Here is a 12455-nt window from a genome sequence, read left to right as displayed (position 1 = left end):
GTTTCACAGGGGGATTCTAAGAGGAGGGGGATTGTTTCAAAATGACAGCAAGGTAAACAATAAAATTATCTAACTATATATCTACCTATATTTAAAGAAGCTTTGGAATCTTGAACAATAACAATTTAATTTTGATTCTTTGAGAAAGTAGTGATAAAAGTAAAGAATTTATTTTGTTCTATGTGAGTCTGTGTGGAGATAATGTTTAACTATCATTTATAAATAGTGCGAATTATAACTGACATCAATAAAGAGACTTAGTTTCACAATTATCTGTGAAGAAATTTATTTAGTTATGTGCCATCTTTTGGGAGAGACTTTTAACAATCATATCTTGAGATAAACTCTGGGAACAGAAAAAACAAATGAAGAAAATTTCTTCCCTGAAAGAACTGTTTTAACTCTTACCTTATTAATAAATAAGTAGATGAAAGGGAAGACTTTGGCTACGCTCATAATCAGAATGATGAAACTGTGTTTCACAAGTGAGAAGTCAAGAGTCACAATAATAGTTAGGGACTGTGATCTTTTGCAAAAATAAAGCATTATAAACATTTATGTCTTTGGTTAATATTGTTTATATCTTAATGCTTTGTATAAACAGTAACTTTGATATCTTTGATATTTCCTTAAATCTAGGAGATTAGGGACTTTGATATTTATCAGAAATGAGCAACTGTTTATAGAAAGAGAAGCTTTTCTAGCTTATTTAATAAATAATATTGTTAAATATTTATTTAATAAGTAATATTTATAAACAAGAACTGTAGTACAGAGCTCATTTATTAATGAATGAGTATTGATATTTTAGTGAATAATAAAAAACTATCCAAATATGTCCTTGTGTTACTTTAGAATGAAAATGGTAACTATGAGTTAAGTAATAGGCTAGGGTGTGACTGGATCATCTAAGTTACATATTAGAATGAATTAATAATATATATTCTGTATTTTTCTACTTGTATACATGTTGCAACCCTATCTTCCAACATAGGGAAAGCTTCTGGAAGACAAAGACTGTCTTTTTGTTGTTGTCATTGTCTTCATAGTTCTAGTACCTACAACATTGTAGGTATTTGTTAAAGCAAATTATATTTCATATGATTTTTTTGTTTTGTTCTGAAAAATTACTATGCATGTATATTATTGTTCTTCAGTAAATAAAAATTCAGTTCATTAAAAAAGAGAAGTCTATTTTTTCTAATAAGGGAACTTACTATCTTTTATGGATGAATTTAAACAATGTTTTTCATGTGGCTCACCCAAATAATAGAAATTAGAGGCATCAAATGATTAGTAAGAGGCCATAAAACTATTGAACCATGAATCAGGTCTACAGCAATCAGGGCTTATACTAATTTAGATAACTTTTTATTATTTTATTTAGTCTTAATATTTGCTGGTTCACATCATAAGGATTTTTACATTTTAATCTAACCTTTTTTGCCAGTACCAAGAAAGAAAAAGTGATCAGATATAAAAAATGTAAAGATTATTTTGTCTCCACTTTATCAATGTTCTTTGCTCCCTATTGCCACTTTTTCAGACCTTCTCTGTTTCTTTGTATCTGTCTCTGTCTCCTACTATAATGTATCATACAACAATCTCTTCTCCTTTGAGGATAACTATATCCAGTTTATCACTTGGACCAGCTCTTAGAAACTATCTACCAACTTTAAGGACATTTGTCTTTTTTCAATGTGTTCAGGACCTGGCTCACAGTATTTCTCTCCATCCCAAATCCTGTCCTTATGCTAGAGGCCTTCAACATATATGTTGATATTTTCTCAAACACATAACCTCTTAATTCCGCAGTATACTTATTGAAACATTTGTCAATGAGTATACTCAAGGAAACAAATGTTTCATTTCCCTACCTAAAAAATATGAAGTTGGGAGTCATTTCATAATGCAGCAGCAGTAGTGGCAGCAGGAGCATCAGGTTGCATGGCCAAGATGTGTGATTTCACAGAAGATCAAACAGTAGACTTCAAGGAGGCTTTCCAAGCTGTTTGACAGAACACAGGATGAAAAGATCTTATACAGTCAGTATGGGGACATGATTTGAGCCCTAGACCAAAAAATAAAAAAATGCTGAGGTGCTCAAGGTCTTAGGGAATCGTAAGAGTTATGAGATGAATGTGAAGGCATTTTCTGCCGATGCTGCAAACTGTTTTTTTTTTTTTTTTTATAGTAACTTTTTATTGACAGAATCCATGCCAGGGTAATTTTTTTACACCATTATCCCTTGCATTCACTTCTGTTCCGATTTTTTCCCTCCCACCCTCCACCCCCTCCCCTAGATGGCAAGCAGTCCTATATATGTTGAATATGTCCTAGTATATCCTAGATACAATGTATATCTGCAGATCCAAACAGTTTTCTTGTTGCACAGGGAGAATTGGATTCAGAAGGTAGAAATAACGCGGGAAGAAAAACAAAAATGCAAACAGTTTACATTCATTTCCCAGTGTTTTTTCTTTGGGTGTAGCTGCTTCTGTCCATCGTTGATCAATTGAAACTGAATTAGGTCTCTTTGTCAAAGAAATCCACTTCCATCAGATTACATCTTCATACAGTATCGTTGTTGACGTATATAATGATCTCTTGGTTCTGCTCATTTCACTTAGCATCAGTTAATGTAATTCTCTCCAAGCTTCTCTGTATTCATCTTGCTGGTCATTTCTTACAGAACAATAATATTCCATAACATTCATATACCACAATTTACCCAACCATTCTCCAATTGATGGGCATCCACTCAGTTTCCAGCTTCTAGCCACTACAAACAAGGCTGCCACAAACATTTTGGCACATACTGGTCCCTTTCCCTTCTTTAGTATCTCCTTGGGGTATAAGCCCAGTAGAAACACTGCTGGATCAAAGGGTATGCACAGTTTGATAACTTTTTGGGCATAATTCCAGATTGCTCTCCAGAATGGTTGGATTTGTTCACAGCTCCACCAACAATGTATCAGTGTCCCAGTTTTCTCACATCCCCTCCAATACTCATCATTATTTTTTCCTGTCATCTTAGCCAATCTGACAGGTGTGTAGTGGTATGTCAGAGTTGTCTTAATTTGCATTTCTCTGATTAATAATGATTTGGAACACTTTCATATGAGTGGTAATGATTTCAATTTCATCATCTGAAAATTGTTCATATCCTTTGACCATTTATCAATTGGAGAATGGCTTGGTTTCTTATAAATTAGAGTCAGTTCTCTATATATTTTGGAAATGAGGCCTTTATCAGAACCTTTAACTGTGAAGATGTTTTCCCACTTTGTTGCTTCCCTTCTAATCTTGTTTACATTAGTTTTGTTTGTACAGAAGCTTTTTAATTTGATGTAATCAAAATTTTCTATTTTGTGATCAATAATGGTCTCTAGTTCGTCTTTAGTCACAAATTTCTTCCTCTTCCACAAGTCTGAGAGATAAACTATCCTATGTTTTTCCAATTTGTTTATAATCTCGTTCTTTATGTCTAAATCATGGACCCATTTTGATCTTATCTTGGTATACGGTGTTAAGTGTGGGTCCATGCCTAATTTCTGCCATACTAATTTCCAGTTATCCTAGCAGTTTTTGTCAAATAATGAATTCTTATCCCAAAAGTTGGGATCTTTGGGTTTGTCAAACACTATATTGCTATAGTTGACTATTCTATCTTGTAAACCTAACCTGTTCCACTGATCAACTAATCTATTTCTTAGCCAATACCAAATGGTTTTGGTGACTGCTGCTTTATAATATAGTTATAGATCAGGTACAGCTAGGCCACCTTCATTTGATTTTTTTTCATTAATTCTTTTGAGATTCTTGACCTTTTATTATTCCATATGAATTTTGTTGTTATTTTTTCTAGATCATTAAAATATTTTCTTGGAAGTCTGATTGGTATGATGCTGCAAACTGTTAACAAAGAATAAGGATCAGGGTACATATGAAGACAATGTAAAGCAGCTTTGGTTCATAGTCATGAGGGCTGAAATCCAACATGTCATCATCATCCTAGGTAAGAAGATGACAGAAGAAATAGAGGTGTTGTTGGCAAGGCATGAAGACAGCAATAGTTGTATCAGCTATGATGAGCTAGTCCAGATGGTGATGAATGGCTGAGAACAATTCACCTTTCCACAAATACTCCCTAACTTTCTCAGTATGAAAATCATCTTCTTGCTCCTGAAACAACTGACTACATTTTCAGGATTGCCAAAATCCTTACTTCTAACCACCACCATATATCTTCTTTGGCCTATTTGCTCTCTGCTTTTACCAAATAAATTTGCTATATGCTCCTGAAGAAAAAAAATCTGGTCTGACCTTAATCGTCTATTATTCCTTATCTCCCTATACCTTTTTCTGTTTTTTGTTCTCAATATTATTTTATTTTTTCTAAATACAAGTAAATATAGTCTTCAATGCTCATTTTTGTAAGATTTTGTGTCCCCAATTTTTCCCTTCCTCTCTTATCTTTCCCCTCCCCAAGATTACAAGCAATCTCATATAAGTTATACATGTATAATAATTTTAAACATTTCTATATGTGTCATATTGTGCAAAAAAAAAAATCAGAGCAAAGAGGAAAAAAAACCTTGAGAAAGAAAAAGCAAGCAAACAAACAAAAAGATGAAAATACTATGCTTTGATCTAAATTCAATAGACAAAGTTCTTTCTTTGGATGCAGATGGCATTTTCTATCCCAAATCTATTGGAATTGTCCTGGATCACTGGTTTGCTGAGAACTAAATCTATCATAGCTGACCATCACATAATTTTGCTGTTATTATATATACAATGTTCTGCTTCTGCTCACTTCACCCAGCATCAGGCTTTTCTAAAATCAGTCTGTTCATCATTTCTTGTAGAACAATAATATTCTTATATTCATATATCACAACTTATTCAGCCACTCTTCAATTGGTGGGCATCCACTCAAATTCTCATTCCTTGCTATTACAAAAGAGCTGCTACAAACATTTTTGCACATGTGAGTCTTTTTCCACAGACTCAATACAGACATTGCTGGATCAAAGGGTATTCACAGTTTGCCTTTTGGGCATAGCTTCAAATTGCTCTCCAGATGGGCTGCATCAGTTCACAATTCTTCCAACCATGCATTAATATTCCAGTTTCCTACATCTCCTCCAACATTTATCAGTATCTTTTCCTGTCATCTTAGCCAAAGTATGAAATGGTACCTCAAAATTGTTTTAATTTGCATTTTTCTAATCAATAGTAATTTAGAGTATTTTTTTCATATGATTATAAATGGCTTTAATGTCATCTGAAAATGTTGCATTTGACCTTTGACCATTTAGCAATTGTTTTCCTATACCTCAATCCTCCTCAAACCACAACTCTAATATTGGTACCCTCTCTGAGATTATCTTCTCTACACTATGTATATCTCTTCTAAGTAATTACTTAAATGTTGTTTCTCCCATTAGAATATGAATTCTTTGAGAGTAGAAATGGTATTTTAGTCTTTCTTTGTATCCCTAGCTTTTAACATAGTGCCTGGAACATATTAAGTTATTAATAAATGCTTATCTTCTACTTTTTAATTTCTTGCTCTTTTGTCTGAAGTCCTCACCATCCATCTCCACAAAAGCTGTTGAATAGAACTAAGAAAGTGACATAATCATGCTGACTGGATTTGATACAATAAACTTGTTATTCTATTTCAACTAGATCTTCACAAGATTATCCTTTTTCTCCTCAATTGAGGAGTCACTATAACAGCAGTTCTAAGTTCTTCTCTTTTTTTTTTTTTTTTTTTTCTTCAAGCCTCCACAATATACCCATGCTTTCTCAGCTAGGGACCTGGCCTCATACTTTATAGAAAAAATTGAGAGCATCATCCAATGAACTTTCTTTTCCTCCTTTCTTCTCATCTGAAAGACCTTTGACCTTCCTATTTCTTCATTTATTTTCTGGTGAAATAGCTCTTGTCTTTACTAAAGCCAAACTCTCTACATATTCTCTTGATCCCATCCTTTTTCATCTGTTCCAACACATTATTATCCTCCCTCTCTAATATTCAGTCCCTCCCTATCTATTATCTCTACTCCTACATAAATATCTCTAACCTTAGTCTTTTAGGTCCACATCATGAAGTGCTTGTTAAACATTTTCAAATGGACATCCCACAGGCATTTTATTTTATTTTTAAAATTTTATTTGTTTATTTACAAAACACATGTATGGGTAATTTTTCCAACATTCACCCTTGCAAAATCTTTTGTTCCAAATTTTCCCGACCTTCTCCCCACCCCCTCCCCTAGTTGGCAGGTAGTCCCATAGATGTTAAATATGTTGAAATATATCACAAATCCAATATATGTATACACATTTATATAGTTATCTTGCTGCACAAGAAAAAATCAGATCAAGAAGAAAGGAAAGGAAAAACTGAGAAAGAAAACAGAATGCAAGCAAATAACAACAGAGTGAGAACTTTATGTTGTGTTCCATACTCTGTTCCCATGGTTCTCTCTCTGGGTATAGATGGCTCTCTTCATTATTGAACAATTGGAATTTGTTTGAATCATCTCAATGTTGAAGAGGGCCATGTCCATCAGAATTTATTGTCATATAGTCTTGTTGTTGCCATGTATAATCATCTCTGGGTTCTGCTCATTTCATTTAGCATCAGTTCATGTAGGCCTCTCCAAGCCTCTCTGAAATCATCCTGCTAGTCATTTCTTATAGAACAATAGTATTCTATAGCATTCATATACCATAATTTATTAAGCCATTCTCCTCCAACTGATGGGCATCTACTCAGTTTCCAGTTTCTTGCCACTACAAAAAGGGCTGCCACAAACATTTATGCACATGTGGGTCCCTTTCCCTCCTTTAAAATCTCTTTGGGAATATAATCCCAGTAGAAACACCCAGGGTATGCACACTTTTATAACTTTTTGAGCATAGTTCCAAACTGCTCTCCAGAATGTTTGGATCTGTTCACACCAATAATGTATCACTACCCCAGTTTTCCCACATCCCCTCCAACATTTGTCATATTTTCCTGTCATCCAATCTGAGAGGTATGTAGTGATATCTCAGAGTTGTCTTAATTTGCATTTCTCTGATCAATAGTGATTTGGAGCACCTTTTCATGTGACTACAAATAGTTTTAATTTCTTCATCTGAAAATTGTCTATTCATATTCTTTGACCATTTATCAACTGGAGAGTGGCTTGAACTATTATAAATTTGAGTCAATTCTCTATATATCTTAGAAATGAGGCATCTATCAGATCCTTTGGATGTAAAAGTATTTTCCCAGTTTATTGCTTCCCTTCTAATCTTATCTGCATTAGTTTTGTTTGTATAAAAACTTTTTAATTTAATATAATTAAAATTATCTATTTTGTGATCAATAATGGTCTCTAGTTCTTTGGTCACAGATTTCTTCCTTCTCCACAAATCTGAGAGGTAAACTATCCTATGTTTTTCTAATTTGTTTATAGTATCATGCTTTATGTCTAGATCATAAACCATTTTGAGTTTATTTTGGTATACGGTGTTAAATATGGGTCTATGCCTACTTTCTGCCATACTAGTTTCCAATTTTCCAAGCAGTTTTTGTCAAATAGTGAATTCTTATCCCAAAAGCTGGGGCCTTTAGATTTGTCAAATACTAGATTGCTATAGTTATTGACTATTTTGTTCTGTGAACCTAACCTGTTCCACTGATCAACTTCTCTGTTTTTTAGCCAGTACCAAATGGTTTTGATGATTGCTGCTTTATAATATAGTTTTAGATCTGCTACAGTTAGACCACCTTCATTTGCTTTATTAATTCCTCTGCAATTCTCCTTTTGTTTTTCCAGATGAATTTTGTTGTTATTTTTTCTAGGTCAGTAAGTAGTTTCTTGGGAGTTTGATTGGTATAGCACTAAATAAATAGATTAATTAGCTAGGTTGAATAGAGCACCAGTCCTCAAGTCAGGAGAACCTGAGTTCAAATTTGGTCTCAGACATTTAACACTTCCTAGCTGTATGACCTTGGGCAAGTCACTTAACCCCAATTGCCCCAGCAAATAAATCAACAAACAAATGAATGAATAAATAAATAGATTACTTTAGGCAATATTGTGATCTTTATTATATTCACTTGACCTATCTAAGAGCACTTGATATTTTTTCAATTGCTTAGATCTGACTTAATTTGTGTGGAAAGTGTTTTGTAGTTTTGTTCATATAGTTCCTGACTTTCCCTTGGCAAATGAATTCCCAAATATTTTATACTATTGGCATTTATTCTAAATGGAATTTCTCTTTGTATCTCTTGCTGTTGGATTTTGTTAGTGATATATAAAAATGCTGTTGATTTATGTGGATTTATTTTGTATCCTGCAACTTTGCTAAAGTTGTGGATTATTTCTAATAGTTTTTTTTAGTAGACTCTCTGGGCTTCTCTAAGTATACCATCATATCATCTGCAAAGAGTGATAATTTTGTTTCCTCATGAACTACTTTAATTCCTTTAATCTCTTTTTCTTCTCTTATTGCCAAAGCTAGCATTTCTAATACAATATTGAATAGTAATGGTGATAATGGGCAACCTTGTTTCACTCCCCCACAGGTATTTTAAACACAAAATGTGCAAAGCAGAACTCATCTTTTCCTTAAAACTCACCCCACATATAGAACATATAGAACCCTGCAGGAAAGCAGAAATGGAATGGGATATGGGAAGGGGAGAGGGTGATAAAAGAGAGGGTATATTGGGGGAGGAAGTGGTCAGTAGCAAAATTCTTTTGAAGAGGGACAGGTGAAAGTAGAGAATAAATGGAGTGAAATACAATTAATAATAGTAACTGTAAAAACTGTAAAAAAAAAAAAAAATTGAAGCAAGTTTCTCTGATGGAATAGTTGTCTTGGAAATAATGAGCAAGATGCTCTCAGGGAAAAAAAAAGCACCTGTCCTCCATGAACAAAATAAAATATACTGTATAAAAAGTAATAGCAATGTTCTAGATGACCAGAAATATAAAAATAACAAAATGACTTTGTTATTCTCATTAGTATAATCATCCACAACTATGATGAAAAATACTATTCATATTTAGAGAAGGAACTGATTGTGTCTGAATACAGATTGAAGCATTCTCTATTTCTCTCTATTTTAACTTAATTTTTCTTGAGGGTTTTTATTTTTAATAGGATGGGAAATAACATGTTTTCTTTCACAACTTGACTTCTATGGAAATGTTTTGCATAACTTCACGTATGGTTTCTTAATTGTGAGTGGGGATAAGGGAGAGAACCTAGATCTCCAAAATCTTAAAAATAAATGTAAAAATAAATAAATATAAAAAAATTGTTTTGAATGTATCTGGGGTGGGGGCAGGGGTGAGATAAATAAATAAATAAATAAATTTTTTAAGGAAAAAATCACCCCACATTGAACTTCCCTATTTCTGTTGAAAGTACCACGTTTTTTCCCTAGTCATTCAGTTTCACATATTTGTTGTCTAGACTCCTAGACTTCTTGCTCTTACTCAACTCCTATAGCCAAACAGTTATTGTTTCTGTCCTATATTGTCTATTGTATGTGCTTTGTCCTCTTCACTTGTATAGTCAATATGCTACTTCTAAACCTTACTACCTGTTACCTGGACTATTGCAATAATATCCTATCTGGTTTCTCTTTCTCAGATCTCTCCCAACTTTAATCTATCCTAAATATAACTAAAATGATTTTCCTAAAGCACAGCTCTATGTCACACAATCTCCCCACCCTCTCCTTTTTCATCAAACTTCACTTGCTCTGTAACACTTTTAAGATCAAATATAATGTTCTCTCTTTGACATTTAAAGCTCTTTACGAATAGACCTTGGTAAAGTTTGGTTCATTATTACCTTTCCAGACTATTTATACATTATTCTCCTTCTTTCCCCTTTCCCTTCAGTCCACCCATACTGGCCTACTTTCTATTTCTTCCATGCACTGTTCTCCCATCACTATCCTGACTATGCTTCCTGCCTAGAATATTTTTTTCTCATTTTTGCCTTTTAGATTCCCTGGTTTCTTTTAAAAATCCTATCTATTATTGAAGGTCTTTTCTGGTCTCCTTTCCTTCACTCTTTTATAGTGACTGCTTCTTTACATTCAATTGACATTTGATTTGTATGTGATGTATATAATTGGGGGGGGGGAGGATCTGGTATACTCACAGACCCCATCAATTTGTTTGGCTGATGCAATTTCTCCATGTGGAAAATTCTAAGCAGCTTGCTTCTATGAAAATTATGGTGACATGCATGTGTAAATTGGATCATGTGTAGACATTCTGTAATTAGTTTGAATTGGTTAATGCCATGATTAAAAGGAAGCTTTTTCAGTTGTTTGCATAGCTGAAACTATTGGTATTTTGAAAAGTTCCAAGTCCACTTCAGACTCTCTTTTTGCCAAATTCACTTTGGGGAGAGTTTGATGCTTGTGGAGCCTAGTGAGTAACTATGCTGTAAGGGTCAGGGCCTTAGAAACTTCTCTCTTTCTCTGAGCCCATATGAGTCCAAGAAATAGGCCTTATTCCTTAACCTTTTTGTTTGCTTTTTTTCCAATTTTAGGTGAAGGACAATGGAGTCTCTGACCTTGGGTATTTCACAGTTTAGGAGAACAAGCCACAGGAACCTGGAACTGGAATCCAGACTAGGCTTTGTAACTAGAGAAGTATTGAGACCATAAAAAGAAGCAAGGAGTGATCTTCATAAGTGAATTTCAGAACCCCTATTGAAAGGATTTATCTGGCAGGCCAGTCACATCTGAACCAATTCTATCCAGGAATTAAACTAAATTTTGATCTAATTGTTCCAGAGACCAAGATGATCTAGAAGAGAGAATATCCTGAAGACATTGGGGGAAAGTTGACAATTTGTTCTTGCTGTATCTTTGAAGCAAATATAAAGTTAATTGATATTAAATGGTTAAATAGAACTGGGCACTAGTTATATTCCCCCAACAAGAGGGAAGACAATAGTGGGAAAACAGAGAAGATCTTAAGCCTTGAGATTTAACCCCTGGCACTCTGAACAAGTATGTGTAGCATCCTGGCTCTGGGAGAGGGAGCCAGAGTATCCTCGGGACTGTACATATTTATACCTATATATAAGCATGTTGTTTCTCTATTTAGAAAATTAGAATTTTTTTTCTTTTTATCACTAGTGTTTAATATATATCCTGGCATATAGTAGATACTTAATAAATGTTTATTCATTATCACAAAAGAGATTTTTAAAAAGGGGATCTATATGTTCAAAAATACAGGGCAAAGAATTAGAAATTGAAAGGATGTTATTGTTCTGTAAGAAATGATGAGTGGGATGTTCTCAGAAAAACTTGTAAGGTTCTCTATGAGCTCAAGCAAAGTGTAATGTATTATGTACAAAGTAATAGAAATGATGTGGGATGATCAGCTATAAATGACCTTGCTTTTCTTAGCAAAACAAGACTACTTTAAAGGACATAATGAAAAATGCTATTCATGCCCAGAGAAAGAACTGATTGTGTTTTTGAACTTTATTTTTCTTAAGGGTTTTTTTTTGGGGGGGGGCAGATCTATGTTTTCTTTCACAACATGACTTCCATGGAAATGTTTTGCATAACTTTACATGTGCCTTCTCAATGGGGAGAGGGGAAAGAAAGGGAGAGAATCTGGAACTCAAAGTTTTTTTAAAATAAATATTAAAAATTGTTGTAACCAGGGAAAATACAAATATTAAATAAAAATGTCTATTCATTAATTGGTTAGTTGATGGAAGATGGCACTAAGAATTTGCTGTCTCAGGGCAAAGCCAAGCTTATTGTATGTAAAAAAATATATTTGAATTCTCAATTATAATGTAAGGTACACAGATAAAATCCTTAGCTCCCAATTTATATTAATTGCCTAAAATATCAGCCTTAATTTTTTTTCTTGATCATGAAGTATTATCTCTTTCAAATTGACAAATACTTCTAGAAGAGCAACAAATAAAAACCATAACAAGTCATTAATAATTTAGAGAGGCTCTTCAATTTTTTTGTATGCCATGGAGCCCTCTCGCCATCCAGCAAAACCCATAGCCCCATTCTTAGAATGTTTTAAAATAATTGAACAGCATGGTAAGTGTCAGTGGTTAGTAAAAATAAAAATGTAATTTTTCCCCACCCATGTCCATGGATCTTCTGAAATCTCTCCAAATTCCCCAGATTAAGATACCCTGCATCTTAAGATAAGACTTTGTTTTTCAGGTCTTTTCCAATGAAACAAATATCTGAGAAAAGATTTTCATGGGAGAGAGGGTGTAGAAATATGCCCAGAGCATGAGAAGTATCAGTGCAAGGTCAGCTTTAACTAGGGGTCCTGGACAGCATGAGGTCAGAGGACATATTAAGAAAGCATCAAAAGCATGAGGAGATGAGTACTAAAACGATGAATCAGAATTAAAGTGTG

General features: G+C 33.7%; 1 pseudogene; it reads left to right on the top strand.

Annotated features, from left to right (window-relative positions):
* The first annotated feature begins 1956 nt into the window (after window positions 1-1956).
* Window positions 1957-4122, top strand: LOC100920750 (annotated as a pseudogene).
* Window positions 4123-12455: the final 8333 nt, after the last annotated feature.

Source organism: Sarcophilus harrisii, chromosome 5 (assembly GCF_902635505.1).
Source record: "Sarcophilus harrisii chromosome 5, mSarHar1.11, whole genome shotgun sequence".
Taxonomy (NCBI): Eukaryota; Metazoa; Chordata; class Mammalia; order Dasyuromorphia; family Dasyuridae; genus Sarcophilus; species Sarcophilus harrisii.
This window is presented reverse-complemented; position numbering and strand designations above follow the sequence as displayed.